General features: G+C 47.4%; 1 long non-coding RNA gene across 1 annotated transcript; it reads right to left on the bottom strand.

Moving 5' to 3' along the window:
• Window positions 1–18,412: 18,412 nt before the first annotated feature.
• Window positions 18,413–21,975, bottom strand: LOC121035297 (uncharacterized). The gene is made up of 3 exons (XR_005792837.1): window positions 21,751–21,975; window positions 20,200–20,452; window positions 18,413–18,667 (listed from the first exon to the last, which is right to left on the bottom strand). It is a non-coding gene; the product is annotated as an uncharacterized LOC121035297 (long non-coding RNA).
• Window positions 21,976–23,537: the final 1,562 nt, after the last annotated feature.

The following is a 23,537-nucleotide window of genomic DNA, read 5'->3' as shown; positions in this document are numbered from 1 at the left end:
TACTTGCAAAATAAACACCTGCTGATTTTCCTTGACAGCTTAGCTTGTCGGTGCCTTCCTATGGCTCCAGTTCCTCCAGTTAAGCTCTTTTTTTGGGCGGGGGGGGGGGGGGGGGCCCAGGGAATAATACCTTCCCGGCAATTTCAGTAGCCACAGAGTTTATCTGTAGACAGTTTTTAAAAATAGCCAAAACAAGCAAGGGGCGGTGGGACCTAAAAGGAGGGTTTATTTCTGCCCAGCTCACAGGGGTAGCCCATAGGTCTGAGCCCTGCAGGGTCCTCGGGGAGGGACACTTTCCCATCTGTTCCTTCTGGCACGTCCAGAGTTAATGCTTCAAGCATTTATCCCTGTACCTTCTCTGTTCTCAGATAACTCAGAAATGGTTGGATTAAGAATGTCAAACTTGGCCTTTAGGTAATCCTCAGTGCAGAAGGCAGCAGAGTTAAATTTGAAGGGAAAAATGGTTAAAAGATAAAGGAGTTCTGGAGCAGCATGAAGAGCCAGCACCCCACCCGTCGTTTTAGGGAACACAGAGACATTTTCAAAACCCTTGTCATCAATTAGATGGCATGGCATTTTCTGCATATTCCCCACGGCCCGTCTGGTGGGGGCTGCAGGAGGACGAATGCAGAGGGGAACCTCGAAGACCGTCCCCCCCCCCCCACGGGTTCCATCTCGCCTGGGGGACCCTCCCCGTGCTTTCAGCGCTGGGCGTGTCCTCCTGCTCCTGCCACGCGGCGCAAGCTGTGGGAACTGAGACAAATGACTCAACCTCTCGGAGCCTGTTCGTCCTCTGTCCAGTATCGGCAACAGTACTTGCTGTGGGGCACAGCGCATAGCGACCGCTTGCTCAAGTCAGCCCTCCTGCCATCCTCTTCCGGTTCATCACCGTCCTCCACGGCACCCAGCCCTTGCCTCTCCCTTCCCCAGCACCACAGGGTGGCACACCAGGACCACCATCCTACCTTGGCAAGAATGCGAGGACTCACCCCATGGTTCTCCCCTCTCCCACCCTGACTTAGGCTCCTGCCAGCTAAGGCCCTGATCCTGGGCCTGGCCACTTGGGCTCCAGAAGCTCTCCACCCCCAGATTCCCCCTGCTCACCTTTTCCTTTTTCTCTCTGATTCTGGCTCTGCTACTTAACGAGTCCTTACTCTTGTGGCCAGTGCGCATGTCTCCCTGCTCCCACGTAGCTTAGGTCCATCACTGTGGCCTTAGTCAACCCTTTTTAAGTACCTAGACTGTCCGCTCTCACATGTCTGCTTCTTCTATATAAATTCAGTTTAATGCCACCTTCTCCGTGAAGCTTTCCTTGACTATTACCTCGGATATTAAACCCTCAATTTCTCTAACACTTTATAGCCTATTTCTCTCTTTCAGGGACATGGTTAATCAGACACCACCTTATTCATGATTAATGTAGAATGCTATATTGGAGAACAAACAAATCCTGGATCTGTCTATGTGACTTCGGAGAAGTTATTTAAACTCCTGGCAAATCAACAGATAACATATAAAATGGAAGTAATTCCATATAGCTTGACTGGTTGTATAGAAATAAAGTAATCTAAGACAAGTCATGTAGCATAGGCCAAGTTCATATTAGGCATTTAATAAACAGCAGTGGCATTGCCCTATGTTTGTGAATATCTAGAACCCCTTCAAGGACAGGGCTTTATGTTTCTTAGCATGCTCCATGTTGCCTAGAAATATGTCATACTCGCTATATACCCTTTGTTTATAATGATTAATACCTATTTGTTGAATAAATGAATGAACGAATGAATGAAATATATCTTCTCCTGTGTCAATTAATGTGTTTGCCACCCAGCTATTGTGGTGCTGTGTGTGTGTGTGTGTGTGTGAGCACATGTACCCACATGCATGCATGTTTTGCAATTCCTCTAATAGACCCATCTCCATATGTAAAATAATTAGAACCTTCTGGTGATCTTTGTGCTGACTTCTTATACCAAAGTGTCACCGAGACTGAAACACCACAATCAGAGAGATTATCCTGCGGGGTACACGTTGGACTTACCCGGCAGTCTTTCAAGTAATACAAAGCCTTGTATCAAGGCCTATATCCTTCAGCCTGGGCTGCCATGACAAAATGCACAGACTAGGGGACTGAGACAACAGAAATTTACTTTCTCACAGTTCTGGAGGCTGGGAAGTCCAAGATCAAGGTGTTGGTGGGGTCGGTGCCTGGTGAGAGTCCCCTCCTTAGGCCCCCATCAGCTGCCTTCTCACTATGTCCTCACGTGGACTTTCCTCAGTGCATGCAGGCAGAGAGTGAGATCTTTCTCTCTTCCGATCTTATAAGACTACCAATCTATCAGATCAGCACCCCGCTTTTATAACCTCATTTAACCTTAGTTACCTCCTAAAATACAATCACATTGTACCTTAAGGCTTCAACATAGGAATTTGGTGGTGGTGGTTGGGGGAACCATCCAGCCCGGAGAAAAGTCATTCACGTCTTAATGTAAATTCCGTTTTCAGGGACTTTCTCCTTGGCCTCCCAGCAGCCGCTAGAGACTGAGGTCAGTTCTCCATAACAAAGGGACAGTGTAATTAGTTTCAAGTACCTGTCCCTATCTATGGGCCATCCTGAAGATCAAAGCCTTAAGGCCTACTGTCTGCTCAAAACACAGAGCAGATATCTCCGTTAAAAAAAAAAAAAGGACATTCAAAAAGGACATTCAAGAGACAGAAAAACAAAAATTGAGTTGTCAAAACTCAGTGTGAACCAAGTTTCATAAATCACTGCCAGCCAGGAGGGGTTCTGGGATTGTTGGTGCTCTGTATTATTATGTATTTGCTCTCTTGTTGCTCTTAAGCTAGAATCTTCCCCTTACCTTTATGACTGTGTGTGTGTGTGTGTGTGTGTGTGTGTGTGTGCGGCCATGATTTTTTTGGGTAGTACAAATCAGTTGTCTTGTAAAATTCCCCTTCCATTAGTTTCTTGTTGCTGTGAAACAAATTACCGCAAGTTTAGCAGCTTAAAATAACACTTTGCTATCTCCCAGTGTCTGTGAGTCTGGAGCCTGGGCCTGGGTTCCATGGGTCTTCTGCTGAGAGTCTTGCCCGAACTCAAGGTGCTAGAGATTGCAATCTCATCTGAGATTCGGAGTTCTCTTCCAGGTTCACTGGTGTTAGGAATCTGTTTGCGGCAGCTGTAGATCTGAGGCTCTTCATTCCCCAAGGCCACCACCTGCCACTTGGCCATCTCCATGACAAAGTAGCTTCCTTCTTTGAGGCTGAAAGGAGAATTTCTGCTCCTGCTTCTCTCCCTGGGGAAAGGGCTGAGCCCTGATCTCAGGCCATCTTAGCAATGAAGTTATTTCTGCCCAGATAATCTAATTATTTTAAAGTCAACTGGTTAGGGACTGTAATTACATCGGCAAGTTCCTTTCACTTTTGTCATGTACGTACCATAGTCAAGGGGTTGACTATCCTATCATCCACAGGCCCTGTCCCTCCAAGGTAGGAAGTTACAGAGGGCATGTGCTACTAAAGGCAGGAATCTGGGAGTTCGATGGTGGGAGAGGAAGGTTCTCCATGTTTGTCTACAGACTGTAATCCAGAGTGTCTGCATGGCTTCCTCAGTTGAACGTTCAACGCTTGATTTTGCTTTGGGTCATGATCTCATGGTTCATAGGACCACGCATTGGGCTCTGTGCTGACAGCGTGGAGCCTGCTTGGGATTCTCTCTCTCCCTCTCTCTGCCCCTCCTCTGCCCATTCTCTCTCTCTCTGTCTCCCTCCCTCTCTCAAAATAAATAAGCAAACTTGAAAGGCTCTAAACCCATCAGGGTATCAGCTGACTTAAATGGGCATCTCCCCAGGATGCCCCCATAAGAGGAAGAATCTAGTACTAGTTGGGAGTACAGCTCCTGCAATGAGACTGCCTGAATTCAAGTTCAGCGTTTACTAGCCAGTGACTAAGTCTTCATTTTCCTATGTAGAAAATACAGACATTAATATCCCTGTATTGAGCCCAGCCTTAATATTATCAGGGTCTAGAACAAGAGGACAAATGGCAGCCTCTATCAAAAAGTAAAATTTAAGCTACCAAATTATTGAATAAAACAGGTAATACCCTTCCACCTTGGCAAACATGTTTGTAATCACCTGGAAGCTCAAGGTTTGAGCGGTGTAGGACGTAAGACACCCCACCCTTCTTCCCCTCCTCTTCCCACACCAGGCTCCGAACCTCATTGCACGTCCTGTGGAAATAAGTTTACTGGTGTTCCAGCTCGCGCAAAACACTCTCTGTGCGCCTGTGGATCATGGGGAGAGCCAGCCCTTGGCTTGAAGATGTGGGATCATATTATGAACAGAGTTTGCATCAAAGGCAGACCCAGGTAGGAGGCCTCCTCAGAATCTCAGCTGGGTCCAGAGATATTAGAGAAGGAAACCGCTTTGTCCCAGGTGTCTGGTGGCACGTCCTTTGGTCCCCATGGAGCCGCTTCTCATCTTCTGGAGAGGACCACCCCTGAAGGAGAGCCAAAATAGACCCCCTGAAACAGGGTCCAGGTAGAGGCCTCTCTTGTCTGAGTCTAAGGGCAAAGTTGACCTCTCCCATGAGGTTGGGTGAGGAACAAATAAGATCATATGTGTTGAACACTTAAACCAGCGTCTGATAGGACATAAGCCTTTAACAAAGGTTACCTCTTATTGTTTTCGGATTCCCTACAGATTGAGAGGTAGATAAATAAATAGCTGAGCATATTCCCAGTTTCACCAGCCCCTGGCACCAACATCTTGCACTCCTGCATTTTCTAGCATCTTCTCAAAATTGAAGACAGACAGAGAGGGAAAGCTGTGGGCAAGTTGTATTCTCAAATCAATTTCTGCAGCCAGGGATGATGTTGTGTTCTAAGCCATGCAAGTCAAATTAAAATCCCTACATATTCCCCTACCTCAAATAGAGCCTGCCTGATCAAACCACTGCTCACAGACAGGGACAAAACACACATCTCGCTGTGTTTGACATCCCAGATTCCTTTTTCATTTGGCTCGTATTCATTCGCTGTCTCTCCGAACCCCTCATTCTGTTTGTGAGTTATCGTTAATTACAGAATAAATCAAGAATACATGCTAATCTGGAGGATCTTGTCTTTGAAAATCTTCTTCGTGCCTTCCCAGTGTGTAGAGAGCTGTGTTGGGAAGGCGAACGCATCCCCGGCTGGCAGACTTTGTCTTCCTTAGAATTTAGGTGTGATCTATATTCAAATGACAGTTTAATGAGCCTTTTCCTATTTCCAGAAACCTTATCACATCATTAAAGCGTAGAAATGAATAATACATCTAGCAGTTGGATTAAGCTGAACTTGAGACCTGACGCATCTTCAAAGAGGGGAAAGAAAAAGAAAAAAAAAAAAAAAAAAAAAAAAACTAGAGCACAGGCAAAACCGAGGGATGCTGAACTGAAAAGAAGGGGTTAAATGAGAGGTCAGGAGGGGCTATTTTTATTCTGATATACCAACATAGGTAAATGTCACCAGCATTTTTTCAAAATCTTAATGGGGCCCTCCTATTTCTCTGAGCATAGACTGGAAGAGAATGTGGGAACATCATCTGCTGTCAGTCATCAGGGCTTAGGAGGAAGAGTTGGCCTGCCATGACTTCATGTGAGTCAGGTGCAAGCTGCCTGTGTTAGCGTCCAACACCGTTTCCAGCCTCTTCCTCAGGGGTAGGGGAACTCACAATACTTAGAGACCGAAGCCTCAGGGTCAGAATTTCTGCTCTGTCCCCTATAAGCTGTGTGTCCTAGGGTCGAGTAGCTTGGCCTCTTTAAGCTTTGGTGGTTTTCGTCTGCACAACGAGAGATAATAAATATACCTGTTTGGGTGGGTTGTGTAGAGGACCCAGGACCCAGTGAGTAAGCCTAGGTCAAATTCCCAGCATCGTGCTTGGTATACAGTAAGAGCACAATACATGTCAGCGGTTCTTTTTAATCTCTTGGTATCTTGGCACACGCTCTTTTCTCTACGGGGAATGACCTTCACCCAGGTCGACTCTGTTGCCTCAACTCCCCAGTCCTTTTTCCTTGTGAACATTTCTATTCATCTTTCAAAACCCGGTTGAAATGTTCTCCACCATCCTCCTTCCTGATACCCTTAGATCAAATGTTTCCTTTTCCAGATCTCTCTAATTCCCTTGACATGCTTTTGTGATCAAAATAACACTTTGTTGAGATTTTGTATTTTGCAGCGGGTTCTTAAATGTCGGCCGAATGAGTCTAGAGTCCCTTTTCTCTCCTTTCCAATGTTTAGAAATAGAGGTGATGGCACATGTCCAGGTGGCCTCGGGGCTTTCTGTCCAATCCTGACAGATGCACATGTTGGTGATGAGAGTTCTTTATTGCCCCAGAGAAAATCCCTATGATAGATGCTGCCAAGACAGCATAAATTCTAACCCAACCACACCCTATATAGAGTGTTGGTATGAAAATGGCAAGTCCAGCCCCGTTCCACTGCCCTGGACAAAGTGTCCTAGAGATGTTAGAAGCCTGGAAGGTATCAATGACTGCTCCCTTTGACTCGCACACCACATTCTGGACACGGCACAGGTCTATAGGCTCCACTCGGGATGCTTCCATTCACCCCTTCTGTATCCCCCTTACCACATCCCTGGGTTCGCATGCTTAGCATCTCCCTTCAAGGTCCAAAGTCTTCATCCTGGCTCTCATCCACCTTCCTGAGAAATAAATCTAATAATATCCTCTTCCCTTAAAAAAAAAATGGCATTTTTCCCAACAAAAGGAGCCCAACTTCTAAGCCAAGAGTTAGAACCCTCCATACTCTGATCCGGCTTTCTTTTTAGATTTGCTTCCGACTGCTTTCCTTTGTGAGTGTTATCTTGAAGCTAAACCTCTGTGCCATTGTATTCCTTCAGCCAGTGATCTTTTAAATGTGAAAATAAAATCCTGCTACTCTTCTGTTTATACCCGTTTTTGTATAGCTGCATTGGAAAATGATCTGGAGATTCCAATAAAACTGATCACATGTATATGCTATGACCCAGCAATTTCTCTCCTGATATATACCCAACAGAAACCCACGTGCAACTTCACCAGAAATATGCGTGCAAAGATGTTCAAAGGAGCATTATTTGTAATACCACTAAAGAGAAATATACCTAAATGCCCTAATAGTACAATGGGTAAACTATGTTATCTTGACACAATGAAATACTATACATCAATGATAAAAAATTTTCTTGAGCTATATGCAACAATATGAATGAATCTCACAAACATAATTTTGAGGGGGAAGGGAAGCCAAACATAAATAGTATGAACTTTGTGATTCCTTTTATGTGAAGTAGAAAAACAGGTGAAACTATTAAAGTCAGCGAAGCATTGCCCTTGGGGAAGGAGTGACTAAAAGGGATTGCAGTGAGTTAAATTATATCTCCGAAAAATATGTTTCTGTTCCTCCTCCTTGATACTTGTGAACATGAGCTTCTTTGGAAAATAGGGTTTCCGGAAATGTAATTAGTTAAGGACTTCAAGATGAGATCATTCTGGATTGAGGTGGTCCTAAAGTCCAATGGCTGGTGTCCTCATAAGAGAAAGGAGAGGGAGATGTGGGACACACAGAAGGGAAAGCCATGGGAAGGCTGAGACAGAGGTCGGAGTGATGCTTCTATGCGCCAAGCAGTGCTGAGGGGTGCTGGCAGACCCCAGAAGCCAGAAGGGAGAGACATGTGGAGTGGATTGTCTCTCAGAGCCTCCAGACGAAAATAACCATGCCAACACCTTGACTTTAGACTTCTGGCCTCCAGAACTGGAAGGAAATACATTTCTATTGTTTTTTTTGTTTTGTTTTGTTTTTTAATTTTTTTTTTCAACATGTATTTATTTTTGGGACAGAGAGAGACAGAGCATGAACGGGGGAGGGGCAGAGAGAGAGGGAGACACAGAATCGGAAACAGGCTCCAGGCTCTGAGCCATCAGCCCAGAGCCTGACGCGGGGCTCGAACTCACGGACCGCGAGATCATGACCTGGCTGAAGTCGGACGCTTAACCGACTGCGCCACCCAGGCGCCCCTCATTTCTATTGTTTTAAGTCACTTGGGATTTGGTAATTTGTTACAGCAACCCAGAGAACCCCATGTAGGGGCATTACACGGGTTACTGGGTTGCAGCTAGAACTCTGTTTCTCGTTCGAGGTTCAGTTTATGAAAATCCATTGCTCTGTATACTTTATCGCTGTGCACTTTTCAATATGTACACATTTCAAGTATACACTTTTAAAAAAAAATTTTTTAATGTTTATTTGTTTTTGAGACAGAGAGAGACAGAGCATGAACGGGGGAGGGTCAGAGAGAGAGGGAGACACAGAATGGGAAACAGGCTCCAGGTTCTGAGCCGTCAGCAACAGAGCCCGACGCGGGGCTCGAACTCACGCACTGCGAGATCATGACCTGAGCCGAAGTCGGCCGCTTAACCGACTGAGCCACCCAGGCGCCCCTCAAGTATACACTTTCTATTACACTTTGAAAGAAGCCTTCTTACCCCGGTGCAACAGTCAGAATAAGACAGGTTGTTGTCTAGTAACAAATAATCCCTATTGACCCACATCAGCAAAGGTCTGTATCTCGCCCACGCAGTATGTCTTCTGGGGGTCAGCTGTGGCTCTGCTTTACATCATCTTCATGAACCAGATTGAATTTTAACTCCTTCGTGGAGCTTTCCCGGAATTCTCCAGGCAGACAAGTAGCACAACCTAAGTGTCTTTCTCTAGTTACATTACCTTTATTTTGGCTATTTGCTTGCACCTTTATTTCTGGCACTAGGTGTGAATGCCCAGATTACAGGCACATCGTCTTTACAGAGTAGAACGATTGGAAGCACATTTTGCATATCAGCCTTGATGTCAGGCAGATTTGAATTCCATCTCTAGTGATCTTCCAGTTAGTTTCAGGCTCCAGTCTCCCACCTGCACAACGAGGGTACTACTCCTCCTGACCTTATAATAGCGTGAGGATTACAAACAACATGTAGGGGCGCCTGGGTGGCGCAGTCGGTTAAGCGTCCGACTTTGGCTCAGGTCATGATCTCGTGGTTCACGAGTTCGAGCCCCGCGTCGGGCTCTGTGCTGACGGCTCAGAGCCTGGAGCCTGCTTCCGATTCTGTGTCTCCCTCTCTCTCTGACCCTCCCCCCATTCATGCTCTGTCTCTCTCTGTCTCAAAAATAAATAAACGTTAAAAAAATTTTTTTAAAACAACATGTGTAAAATTCTTAAAACAATCCAAGGCATAAAAAAGGCATTCAGTAAACATTCCCTATGTACTTAATATTATTGCGTAACTATTACAAGTCAGGCTCTGATCCAGCGTTCTAGAATTAGTGGTGAATAAAGCAAAATCCTGGCCGTCAGTGGGCTGGGCTGCTATTGTCACTATTAGAGCTGTTATTTGTCTGTCCAGTAGCCAACCCAGTGACTGACACATAGTAGGCCCATGACAAATATTGTTGAACAAATAATTCTCATCCTCTTACTCCAAAATGCCAAGCTTGCTCCTAACTTCTTGCCCTTATAGATGCTTCTTTAGTAGTGTTTTCTCCCTGGATTTTTGTTCTCTTTTTCTCATGAGTCATTCCTCTGAAAAAATTAGCTTTTTGGGTGAGTGTTTGAGCCTAATCACGTTAGCATCGCATACATAATAATCCATGTTAACAGATGCCCTATTTACGGGGAAATGTAAAGTCATGATGTGGGGAAATTATTCATCTCATGTTTTTGTTGAAGAAGCAAAACACACAGTAAATTAAGTCTAGTCTTCTTGAAATTCTGCATTTAAAAAATTGTGATCGAAACTAGGAAGCACACTCCGCACGATGCGGCATTAATTATTTAGCCATTCTGAATAGGTTTCAATTGCATTACATGGAAAAATGTAAGAGCCCTCCAGTGGCCAAATAATCCCTCTCAAATCCCAAGGGTTATTTGCTGCAGACGGCATCTCCAACTGAATGAAATGCCCCCTTCATCTTCTGCAAGGAAAGAAGGAGGGCAAGACCTATTAAAGTCCCATTTTCCCATTTTAAAAAGGACTCTTGTCTGATTCCAAACACTCAGACAAGTTTGAAGCAAATTGTTTTATCTCTTAAAGCAGAGATAATACCCTCTTTCTGATAGCTAACCACGGCAATCCAATAACACTTTCTTTTTTTTTTAATTGAGCACCTACTGTAGGTCCAACACTGGATTTTGTGGAAGGAAGTAGCCTATGGAGGGAGAGAGAAAGATGAGGTAGAACATACAGATTCTATTCTCGAGGGGCTTATGGTTGGCTGAGGAGGCAACACTGACTACTTTGGACACGTACAGTGCAAAACTCGATCTTTCTTCTCAGAAAGTGTATTTGGCGCTCTCTTCAGGGCAGGGAAGAGAAGGTACCTCATAAGAATAAATTAAACTTACTCGCAATTTACTTATTTTGCAAAGTATTGGAGGGGCCAGAATCAATGTAGACATGGTCCCTTGCTTTGTTGGCCCTGAGAGTCTGTTGGGAGAGAAATGGCATTGAACAAGCCCTTGTAAAGAGGTGTGTCAAGTGCTGGGGTAGAGAAAGTTCAGGAGCAATGAAGGCGTAGGGAGGAAGGAAGCAATGAGTCAAAACTGAGAAGGGAATGGTGGTCAGGGAGGGCTTCCTAGAGGTGGTGACTTTTATTTAGGTCAGTACCTGAAATGAAGAGATATTTATTAGCCAAGTGATGAGGTGGCGGTTAGAATGTCCGAGGAAGAGAGAACAGAGCATGTTAAGAGCTGCTGGCGGAGAGGGTGAGGGGTGGTGGAGAGGCTAAAAGATGTTCTGTGTGGTTGGGACAGAAAGGAAGGTCATGAGGAGAGGGGAGGCAGGAACCATGTCACATGAATGGCAGCTAAGGCCAAGTCCCACTGCCCATCAGATTCCTGACAAGGCTCCAAAAAAGCACGTTCTCCCATAATCTCCTATCCAATCACCATTGTGTCTAATCAGAATTCATTTTTTTTTTAATTTCCAATTCCCCAAAATATATTTTTATGCTTGACCCTGGTTTATCTTCCAAATCCACCCATCCCTATATCAACCCCTTAGTGCCAACCTATTTCTGGTTCTTGGTCTTCCCTTTCACTGGCTAAGAAAATCCAATCCTCTCACAGGACCATTTTTCAATACTATTTCCCAAACCATTTCCTCCTGCCTTTCCTTGGCCAGTCCACACCGTGGTTTAGCTCCTCCGCTGGGCCCAGTTGAAGTTCCTGGAAGGAGTCAGCAGGGACGCCTGGGACAGGCAGGGGAATGCTAGGACACCTAGGAGGCCAACAGTATGGACACCTCAGGGGTCAGAGGGGGGCACCCTGCTGCCCTCACTGTCACCTGCAAGAATCACCAAATCAAGAAGGTGGAGGGAGTGGTCCAACATCAAAGTCAAGACAAGAGAAAACCAGGGGCGTTGCATATGTAACTTTTGGGTGGAATGAACAGCAAATCTGTCCTGAGCCTCGGACTTTGTTGTGAAATGATGCTCCTACCTAATACCACTGTGCATCACCACTCCCCCTCCCAGGAATGAATTCACTCATAGGGGCAACAAGAGAGGGCACTGCCCTCTTCTGGATCTGACCCGGTTACATGAAAAACCGTCCCCACCTCCCCTGGCCGACCTCATCCCAGTTGCCATTAAACCTCCCCATGCTTCACTGCCATCCTGAAAATGACCCGGCCTGCGATATGGGAAAGGAATGATTCTCAAAGGGAAATAAACACACCTTCTTTTTTCATCACAGAAAACACTTTGCAGGGGTGATAAGAAAGCCTAGACCTTTGAGCTACGTTAGCCTTGAAGGGTCAGGATGACAGAGTCACTCGTTCATATTTGTGCAGAAAGTAATTGGGGCCCAACAGCTTTCTGCTCAGTAGAGAGCAAACTGAGCAATTTCCATTAGCCAGGACTGCATGTTACCTGCTGCCCGATGACTTACTCTGGCTGGTACTGATCCCAGTGAGGTGGATTCCCAAGGGAAGATGCATGGGAATTTTGAAACTGAGGAGGGTTTTGAAACCATGAACAACAACCCCCGAATCTGTGCCCCCTTGCATTGCCATTGCCGAAGTTAAATGCAAACTCAGTTATGGCTTAACTTCCTGCATTTGCAACTCTGATCTGACTTCAGGACAAATTTTCAACCTTGGGGCTGTTTCAGTCTTTGGTAACAAGATGGAGAAGGGCAAAGTGTATAGACATTCCATCCAAACAATTCTAGGCCTCTACTGCCTTATCTGGGGATCCTGGGGGAAAAAATGCAATGTGAATTCTGTCACCCACCTACTGTGCCCATCTTCTTCCCTCTCGGTGTCTTTTTTTTTTTTTTTTTCCCTTCTTCTTCTTTATTAGGACAAGAACATTTAACTTGAGATCTCCCTCCCGGCAAATTTTTAAGTGCATGATTCAGTTTTTGAGTTCAATAGGCACAATGTTGTACTGCAATCTCTGAAACGTACTCATCTTTCTTAACTGAAACTTTATACCCATTGAATAGAAACCTCTCGTTTGCCCCAACTCTCAGCCCCTGACAATCACCATTTTACTCCATTTCTTGAATTTGAAGGCATTTCTGAAACTTGGTAGCAATTAAAAAAAAAATGACCCTTAAATTGGGAGAAGGAATTGAGCAGACATTTCTCCCAAGATGACATTAAACTGGTCAAAAAGTGTATGAGAAGATGCTCGACATCACTATTCATCAGGAGATGCAGATCTCCCCCCTTAGTTTCTGAGTCATCTCTAGGCCAAAGGAGGAGGAAGAGAAATATATAAGGGTAACTCCCCATCCAATGATGCCCTAAGAGCACATGCGCGTGCGTGAATGTATGGGTTTGAAGGTCAGCAGAGGGAGAGAGTGGGAGGCTGGGGTGGGGCTGGTCAGTGGGTTCCCAGAGACTATGTTATGTGTGGCCTGGGATAAATGTTGTTTAGCCTGCAAGCCAGAGGTTAGAGTTCTGCCTCTGACACCTACTAGCCATGAGAGCTCAGCCAAATCAGAGCTATCTCTTAGTTACAACTTCTTCACCTGTAAGAGGGGGAATAACAACAATGCCTTCCCTACGATGATCATGTGGTTTCACAAATACAGTAGGGAAGTCAGAAAATGCAGGGGACAATATGGCCCATTATAAACAGCAATAACGTAAAAGTTAAATCCACCTTGGTAGAAACCATGACAGGAAACCAGGGGCTGGGGCAAACTGGAAAGTGCATGCCCCAACATAAAGCATTTTAACTTCAATTTGAAACAGGCTGATCAATGTATATGTGGGAGCCAAATATGGTTCATTGCGCCCCAACTTTTTATAGGAAAATGCCTGGCCCTGAAAATGAGGCTGTGGGTGTTCCATTACTAGTCTCTCATCCAGGAAAAGTTCCAGCTCAGACATTCCAGACTTGTCCAAAGGTGCCTGGCCTAAATCAGAGCCTGCTCAGGAACCTGACTGCTTGTATGTCCAGTAGAGTAGAGGCCCTCCCTCATGGAGACCAACAAAGAACTGCTGATTCATGGCCGGAAACAAAGTCTATTTCCAGATGCTTCCATAGTTTCCTTCTGCTGCGGTGCCTCTTCTGTCTCCCTCCTCCCTCTCACTCTTGCTGCCAGCCCAAATCCAGGGACGGCCAGGAGAGTTGGCAAGGCTGCTTGGCTGACATCTCAGTAGTCGTGAACCAAGTGTCTGCTCTGTCCCCTTTGGTCTCCTTCCACCTGCTCTCCTGACCACCCTGTATGATTAGGCTTTTGGGAGAGAAGCTTGCCCCTCCTTAGTCCTAGTTCTTGAGAAGCAGGACCGGGGTCTTGTAACAGCAGACTGATGACCCATGGAACAGATCAGGAGCAAATTAGGTGGAATTTCTTGCTTGTCTCTGGGGAAGCCTTTATCCTAGAGGTTACAGACTGAAAATAGCCATTGACTCGTGCTGATCCTCCCTAGAGGTCAGGGGCTTCTTCCCACCCTGATTGATCCTCCAATGTTAGGACAAGAGAGAAAGAAGAGAAGAGAAGAGAAGGCAAGGGGAGGGAAGGGGAGGGAAGGGGAAGGAAGGGGAGGGAAGGGGAGGGGAGAGAAGGGAAGGGAAGGGAAGGGAAGGGAAGGGAAGGGAAGGGAAGGGAAGAGGGATGCTTTAGGTTTTACACTTTGACATCAATCACAGCATTGTGTTTCGTGGTTTGTGTGAGACACGAGTTATCTTGTACCTGGTTTCCACTTCCTATTTCTCCCGGAAGCCCTGAGGGCCAGAGACGGGCCTGGCTGAGATGGACGCTTTTTCATATCAAGTTGGTGGTCCACATCCCTACACACACAGACCTCATGCAGGGTATTTACCGGGGCAGATTAGGAAAAAGAATAGGCTGAGTCCTCAGGCTCTGGGGATTTCTTCCAGACTACCAAGGGACACTCACTCTATCCACTCCCTCCTCCAGGGTCAGGGTCAGACTTACTCCTTTCCTTGACAATCCCCAGGGTGCTTCAGAGTTGGTCTCTCTGTGCAGTCCCATTATTTACACAAGGGACTCTGTCAAATTCCCCTCTTATGCAAAGTTGCGCAAAGTGCACACCTATCGCCCCTTCCCAGGAAATTCTCATTCAGTTGTTGAGAGTGAATTTTTTTCAAAATGTCCTCTGGTGGCTCCAACCGGAGCTCCTGGCTGAGCATCACTGCTCTGATGAATGGAGAAGAAGACAGGTGAGACCCCGGTGCCCTCTCGCACTTCCTGAGCTCCAGGAGGCAGGGGAACCATGACTTCCAAACACGCTGTAGTCATCAGAAGCTCGTGCCGTGTACTTCAAGAGACTTAGCATAGCGATTGTCCAACAGAGGTATAACCCAAATAACCAAATATGCCCACCGAATCCCCATTTCCTATGGAAATCGTGAGTGGGGGGGAGGGAGACAAGAGCACTCGACCAGGACATCTGAGTCCCCATCTGGTCGTGTCACCACGACTCCGGTGACCTTGAGCCAGGCAGGTAGGTGAACCCTTTCCTAATCTTACTTTTGTCACCAGTAACAAGATGGGAGTTGGGGGTGGGGGGTGGGGCGCCTGGGTGGCTCAGTCAGTTCAGCATTGGACTTCAGCTCAGGTCATGATCCCGCAGTTCAGGAGTTCAAGCCCTGTGTCAGGCTCTGTGCTGACAGCTCAGAGCCTGGAGCCTGCTTCGGATTCTGTGTCTCCCTCTCTCTCTGCCCCGCCCCCACTCATGCTCTGTCTCTCCCCAAAATAAACAAACACTAAAAAAAATTTTTTTGTAAAATACGGAGTTGGGATACATAAGAAGTTCCCTACTAATATCAAAATTGTGTCATTAGAATATGCAGGGAAATAGTAAGTGCTGGCAGAGCACCCGAGTCCCCAGAATTAGGCATGGGGCTAATGGGTTGTGGAACCCATGCCCTGGCATTCTCATCAAGGCCCAGTCCCAAGTCTGGGGACTCCAGGTAGGGGCTAAACAAAACCTGTTGCTGAAACTCCTGGCCGAGAGAGGTTCTTTTCCCTCGCAAAAGATTCTGCAAAACAAAAAAATCAGGGAGGGGGAAGAGGAGACAAATAGCTTTATTTGAAGTAGAATCCTGAATCTAAAGAGAATGTTTTCAAAGATTTCTACGCTGCATCAGCAGCTCCTTAAAGTAACAGCAAACAGTTTAGATCCATTATTTAGTTTCCGTGGAAAATAAACAGGGTCGAGGAGAATAGTAATAGTGGATTTAGCTCTCTGTCCCCATTCATCTTCTGTGCCCATGCATTTTTAAGACAGGAAAGCATTTTCCCAATTATAGCTGGAACAGGAAGGAGGGGAGGGAGGGAAGCTGGCTTGCTAGATGCCTCTCTTGTGTCCTCAGGGCCCAAGGTCAGAACGGATGTGCCCCTGGGGGGAGAGTAGCTGAGCACTGGCTTCAGGGTCAAGGGGATACTTGGTCCACTCCAAGCCAGGCCAACCCCTGACCACGAAGGAGACCCCAGAGGTTTAGGAGCCCACTTTGGCTATGCTGTTGCAGCAGAAATGTTTAGAACAGAGCCCCTCCACCCCCAGGCTCTGTGTTCGATGCCCTGCCACTCGCTCTATCCATTCCCTCGCTGGGGTCAGACGTCATTCCTTTCTAGGACCTTCCTTGTCAATGCTCAGGGTGCTTCAGAGGGGTCTAAATCTGCCTATTCAGAAATTCTGCTCCGTGGCCCTGCCGCCCAGCCCAGGGACCTCACTCTGCCCCGTCATATCTTGTGCAGAAAATCCGTGCAGTTGCCTCCTGGAAAGTAGAGTGGGGAGACGTTAAGAGTTTTTGCTTTCTCGTTCGCTGGGACAGATGCTGGGGCTCTGAACTGTGGGCTCTCGCTGTCTGACCACACTTCCTCACTTAAGAAATGACTTCACAAACCCAAAATAGCAGGAGCCAAGAAACAAAACGTGGTGAGCTTCTGAGGTTCAGGCACCGAGAGCCATGGAGAAACGAAAACAAAAGGTAAGAGGAGTATCTCCCTTCAGATAGTCAAGGTGGGGCTGGAGTCTTCTCGCGGGGCTGTGACAGGGTGAGGTGGCCCCCCGGATGGCTCCCTTCTAACGAGGCGGCCGGGAAACTCGACTGAATGTTCCCAATATCCTGCCGTAGTCCTTTTATGAGGGCATTTTGAGTATGTCAGGTTTCACATGGGGTGGATTTGCCGTTTCTGCCTGAGGTTCTTCTGTGACCAGGGCACAAGGCATCCAGAATCCCAGAAGTCCAGAAGTCGTCCCATCCTCTGGGGCCAGAGGGCTGCACTATCCCTTGTCCGCGGACATTAACCCCGGGAGAGGGAACCGAAGCAGGCCAGCTCCAATCTCCCCCATCTCACCTTTCAGACTAAATTCGTGTCTAGCAATTACCGCCTGTGATTCTGAGCGGTAATACATAGTTATCAGCGAGCACTCATCAGAGAGGTTAGCAGAGCAGGGCTTCCCACGGTAGTCTCAGAGAAGAGCCTTCATTATGTTTTTGCTGAGTTTCTTCGCCCTGTGGCTGTTTATAGAGTTATCTCCTCTCAGCATGACTGTTCTGCTCTCCCCAGTCCTGATTATGGACCATTTCGCCTGCCTCCCCCTGGAAGCAGGGAAGAATTCACAAGAGCAGACTTCTGCCCCCCCGGAAGAGGAACCACTAAGGCCTGTGGCACATTTTCCGAGTCCTTCACTCCTCCTTTTTCCTCCCAGGCTCACCAGCCTGTGTAGCCGGAGTCCTTACTATTTAAGGTCTCAGCTGAATGGCCCTCGGACATATCCTTAGTCACTGGGGCTCAACTTCCTCTTCTGTAAAATAGGAATCAGTAATACCAACCTCCTAGAGCTTTTGTGAGGCTGAAAATAAATAACAAGATTAAAGCAATTAACATGTAGAAACTAAAGAGGATGTATGGTAGAGTTTGATCTGTACCCGCGGTGGCCTTATTTTAATACGTGTGAGTTTTGAGTATTGAGCAAAGACGACTTTTCTCTCCTCAGCCTCTGTCTCTATTTCCCTTTCCCCAAATCAGCCTCTACGGGGAGGAGATGGTCGTCAGAATCCCCACAGAATCCCCCCACCCCAAGCCCAATTTTACCAGCCTGAGGGAGTCCCACATTAACAGAAGTTTCTTGTGTCTAACCTTTTTAGCTGCCCTGGGAGGAAGAGGTTATTACTCCTCTTTTACTATGACCCTTTTTTTTTTAATGTTTATTTATTTTTGAGGGGGGGGGTGGTAGGGGCAGAGAGAGAGAGAGAGACGGAGACCTAGAACTGAAGCAGGCTCCAGGCTCTGAACTGTCAGCACAGAGCCCCACTCGGGGCTTGAACTCACGAACCAAACCGTGAGATCATGACCTGAGCTGAAGTCAGATGCCCAACCGACTGAGTCACCCAGGTGGCCCCCCCTCCCCATTTCTCTCTCTCTCTCTCTCTTTTACTATGATTCTTAAAAGCTTGGCCTGGCTCAGCAACTCGCCCTGGGATGCGTACGTCGTCACAGGGGTGGGTCGGAGGAGATGGCGCGTGCGGAGTGTCTGGCTCGTGCTGGCACATGCCATCTCAGGGACCGATCTTTCCCCTCCCCTTGTCCCCTCTCAGGTGGCACCTCACTGTGTGGAAGCGGGTCCTGCCAATATCGTACCCGCCTCATCTCCGGCTCTGCACCCCTCACGCCTCTTGCTGCAGCCATAGGGAGCTTCTCACCGGTATCCAAGCGCTGCCCTTTAACAGCCAAGCAGGCTTTGTCCGGGCAATCTTCCCCCTGCCCCCCAGCAAACTTCGCCACTCGCCGTTTTCTAAAAATTCCGCCACTAAGAAACTCGCCTGATTTCCCGAGAATGCTGGTCATTATCTTCCCCTGCTCCAACAACAACTGGCCCTTTCATATCTCTGATTACAACTTCTCTTTTCATTTGACTTTCTCCCGCTAGCTTCAAAATATCGTGTGCCAGAGTTTGTCCATTTCTGTATTCCCGGCATCTAGCAGAAGGGCTGCACATAGTAGGCGTTTCATAAATAGTTAAGTGAATCGAGGAGGCCGTAGAACAAAACTGTGGACTCCCGTGATTTATCGGTCCTGGGCTGACTCGCTCGAACACGGACAAAGAAGGCTGAACTGTGGGAGTGATAGCAATCGAGAACCTGGAAAGAAGCACGCGTAAAATTAAGGCCCTGCCTAGAGACTTACCAGCCCAGAGCAGTGTCCGAGCAGGAGGCATTTCCATTCTTCCCAGCTCCCTGGAAACTCTGGCCACCCCTCTGTAGCGAAAAAGAATGGAGTGCCACCCCAGCCAATAACAGAGAAGTCTGTGGCATCCCCATTGGCCAACTCAGCCTGAAGACAGCAGCACAGAGCCTGAGAGCAGAAAGGTGAACTCCTCCAGGCCTGACACTGTGATCGAATAGTATTGCGGGCACTTCCAGGAGGCACTTTGGATGGTAGTCCTGGCCCAGTTTGCATGCAGCTGCAGAGAGCTGTGTGAGTTCCAGGAGAAGGCATTGGCATAAACGCACCCAACTTCCATTTTTCTTTTTCTCTTCTTTGTACGTTTTCCAGGACGGGGCCAGGCAGTCACCTGACTAGATGCTCACAACTGCCCAGCTGCATTGCCCAAAGCCAGACCAAGAAAGAGGGGGGAATTCTTAAAAGGCCAGGAGAAGGAAGATGGAGGAGAGTCGGCTCAATAAACAACACATCGGGGATGTATGCACATGACAAAAACCGGGGGCTGAGTCTAAACGGAGGAGAGCGATCTAAACTGGTAGTCTGGGGGACGCCTGAGGGGCTCAATTGTTTAAGCGTCTGACTTCGGCTCAGGTCACGATCTCACGGTTCGTGGGTTCGAGCCCCGTGTCAGGCTCTGTGTTGACAGCTCGGAGCCTGAAGGCTGCTTCAGATTCTGTGTCTCCCTCTCTCTCTGCCCCTCCCCCACTTGTGCTCGCTCTCTCTCTCTCTCTCTCTCTCTCTCTCAAAAATAAAAACCTTAAACCAATAGCCTGGGAGATAGCATCCCTGCCGATAAGCCAGGGACTGACTCACCCCCTCTGAGTGAACCTGAACTTAGCCCGATCCTGGTCTACAGAATCAGGAGAGTACAGTTGCATCATCATAGTGTAAGAAGAAACTCCAGAGATCTGATAGTCCGGAGACCCTAATTTCAAGAACAGGCAACAAAGGCTCAGAGAAGCCAAGTGATTTGCACAGGATCACACAGCCAGTGTGTGACAGAGCTGGGACAAGGACCCACATCTCCTTTCACCCGCAAGTAACACGTTTCCTGTGAACAGCATTGCAGATTCTTAGAAGACAACTCTCTGCCCCCCAATAAACGTATAGTGTCCCTCTGTGTTGAATCTGGTAACTGGAAGGCGTTAAGCACCAGCTCTAAAGCTTCGAGGGCTGCCGAGATAATTCGTCTAAGGTTTGTGCCTATGAATTTGTGTTTGTGGCTCGATGCTGCATTGAACATGAAAGTCAGGTAGTGTAAGGGAAGTATAACAATCAGATATTTCTTCCCCTGGTCCTGCTCTCTAACCCCAAACTTGATGAGGTCCCTAAGGATTTTTTTTTTCCACCGTGCTTTCATTCCTGAAACTTCCATGATTTGATTTCCCATCAGCTCCTGCCCCAACCATCCTGGTTTTCACACACCGGCATGCCCACCCACACTCACCAAACAGAAATAATTTTATCAAGTGGCCATGCTGCAGATTGCCTCTCAACAGCTGGGCTCAGGAAAAGCTCTGGGGATGAGTTCGGATCAGGAGTTATCTTCCCTGACACGCTGTTTCTGGATTTGCATACACATGGGTTGGATGTTTTAATTAGCACTGTCAGCTGGTCTGGTCACAGCTCCCCACCAACTGCTTTGCTTCTTAGGTGAGTGGCCGAAAGCTGTTGTGCTAAGAGGCTGAATGCTCTGGTTTCTAGAAAAAGAAAACAGACACCTGGGTGTCTGCCTCCTATTTGTTCATTCATGTTCAACCACGTTTTATCGAGGCTCTATTAAGTGTCAGGCACTCAGCTGCAATGAGGAGATTCTAGGAGCGTCAGACATGACTCGTCCTCATAAACAGACACACCTGAGGGACACTAAATGGACATGTTATAAACAGATAATGGATGGTACAGGTGGATCTTTGAGGATACAGAGATGCACAAGGTGTGATGAAAGACCAGAGGAGGAACATTTTACCCAGCCTTGGGTTTGTGGTAGGAGGGGGCAAAGGAGCGGTTTCCGTTGCTGAGAATCTGGGAAGGCTTCCTGGAGGAAGAGAAGCTAGTAAGAAACAAGGTGGGGTTGGCAGCTGGAAGTACTGTTGACGAGTGTTTGGGGGTGGAGAAAGGGAACGGGAGGAGGTGCAGGCAGGGGACGCATACTTGATATTTGTCTAGCAGCTCACAGTCTCTTGCTTCACAGGCACGGAGCAGCCTCATGAAGTGCACACGGGAGATGCCAGGCCCTCTTGGATCTACCAGTGGTCCCCCCATTACCAGCCCAGTGGTTCACCTTTCCTCTCCCTCCTGCTCCGCAGCACAGGCTGCTTTTCCCGCACCCATCGTCTCTCGGCCTCCAGGATCTCGTTCATTCCTGTCTTCCCCATAGCTCTCTGGCTTTCCCTTTCAATCTCCGCAATAGCCCATCGGCGTCAGCATCAGCCCCAAGTGTTCCCTTCCCTGGGAAGGTACCCTCGGACCTCCATGCGCATTGCCATCACTACAGGTGCACCCACAAACCCAGGCAGCTCCTGCCTTTCCCCGGAGGCGTGGTCATCGACCCCTACCTGACCAAGCAGACACGTCTACTGAATATGTAGCAAGCACCTCATCAAATATGTCCAGAGGTGAACTCGCCATCTTTCCACCAGATCTTTTCCAGCTGTAGTGTTGGTGTCGGGAAAACTAGATCTCATTCTCACTCTGCCTTACCCCCCGAATCCTTCCTCTGCCCCCGACCTCATCTATAAACTGTCTTTTCTCATTCAGGGCCATCTTCTAGATCAGCTCCTCTCATTCTGCCCACCCACCAGCTGCCCCCATCATAAGAACTTGCACGGAGGTCTACCACCGGTACTCTCTCCCCCAGGCTCTTATTTCCAATTTCACAGGAAATCCCTCCCCCGCCCCCCCCCCCCCCAAAAAAAAAATTCTCCATTGTCTCAGGATAAAAATCCAAATTTTTAGCTAGGCACGTATGACCCTTTATACCATTCTCCAGCCTTACCATTTTGCCCATAGACAGTGCACTGGGGCGTGTGGTGCCCTTCCAAACTCCCAACCTGTCTTCTCGGCTTGAAATTCTTCCCCTGCCCCAGGCTGAGTTGGAGCTCCTTCTATATGTGCTCATTACAACGTTTAACATTCCATATGGCAGTGACCTGTCTCCCTAATCAGACTAAGCATCTTAGGGGTGGGATATTTGTCCCATTCACAGTCGTATCCCCGAAGCCTGGCACTATTAACTGATACAGGGAAGGAATACGCATGCGCACGCGCACACACGGCAGTTAATTTGCATTGGATCCTTCCTCTCGCCAACTCGCAGGTATTTGAGACCTTATTCAAATGTCACCTCTTCTGTGAACACTTCCTTAATTCCGCCAGGCATCCACAGATGTTTTCCAGGTCTCTATTATTCCACTTGTTACACTGCATTATTATCCCCTTTTTTAATTCATCTACCACCAGAGTTCCTAAAGGGTAGAGAATAGCACCCCCCCCCCCCCAACACTGTGCCTGGTTCAAGACTCAAACATTATGTGATGACTGAATGAACCATCAGGTCACATGGAAGAAAACTGGGGCTTGGGGGAGAACATTGGTACATTGCGACTCAAACTCTTGGCTCTGGGTTCATGGATTTTTCCTTTAAAGACAAAACTAGCATCTCCGATCCCACCACACAGCTCCAGCTCGCCACAAGGCATCACTCTTTTTCTCGGGTGGCAGAACCTTCCGTGAGTTCACATCCCACTGCACGTAGGGCAGCCAGCCGTCCGCAGTGGGGGCCACCAGGTACTGAGAGCCCTCACAGTTGTGCGGCAAGTTAAGTTTTCCAAGTTATTCTTGGGAAACAGTGAGCCTACCAACAGATACACGGAGCCACAGCCTGAGCTCCTAATATTGAGTCGTAGCTGCATTGGACTCCAGCTCTGCCATTCGCCAGAACGTGACTTTGAGCAGGTCACACCTTACACCTGAATTTTCTCCAAGATAGGGATGAGTATAACGACCCTTCACAATTGTGCAGAAAATAGGTAACGGTATCAGTGCTGTATACATTTTTCATGCCTTGTTATTGAATCTCTGTAAATATATCGACATAGCAGGAGCCCAATAAATGCTCACCATGAGTGGCGTCAAGCTATGCTTGGTCTGTACAACAATCTGTTCTCTTTCCAATAATTTTTCTGAGCCCTGAATCCTCCTTAGCCCTCTGTGTTGACCTCCTAGACCTTGAGAGCGCATGGGAAGAAGAATTCTAATTCAAAAAAAAATGTTTAACGTTTATTTTTGAGAGAGATGGGGAGGGGGAGTAGGGGCAGAGAGAGAGGGAGACACAGAATCCAAAGCAGCTCCAGGCTCTGAGCTGTCAGCACAGAGCCCGATGCGGGGCTCGAACTCACAAACCATGAGATCATGACCTGAGCCGAAGTCGGACACCTAACCAAGCCACCCTGCCCCAGAAGAATTCTAATTCAAAAAAGAAAAGAATTACACCGTCCTCTGATATGTTGTAGATCCACCATAGTTGTGTTTTGCATAGCTTCTGTGATCCTTATTGTGATCATTTTTTACAAGATGCTTTGATATACTCCAGGGGAAAAAAGGCATGCAGAGGAATCCTAGAGTAATGGTAGAAACCTATAGAAGAGGTATTCCCTGAAGGCTCGAGGCAATTTCCCAAATGGGCCCATGTGCACTGCATGTTTTTGTTTTTTTTTAATGTTTTTAAGTGTTTATTTTTGAGAGAGAGACAGAACATGAGTGGGGGAAAGGCAGAAAGAGAGG

The sequence above is a fragment of the Herpailurus yagouaroundi genome, unplaced genomic scaffold (genome assembly GCF_014898765.1).
Source record: "Herpailurus yagouaroundi ecotype Mexico unplaced genomic scaffold, PumYag 161, whole genome shotgun sequence".
Classification (NCBI taxonomy): domain Eukaryota; kingdom Metazoa; phylum Chordata; class Mammalia; order Carnivora; family Felidae; genus Herpailurus; species Herpailurus yagouaroundi.
This window is presented reverse-complemented; position numbering and strand designations above follow the sequence as displayed.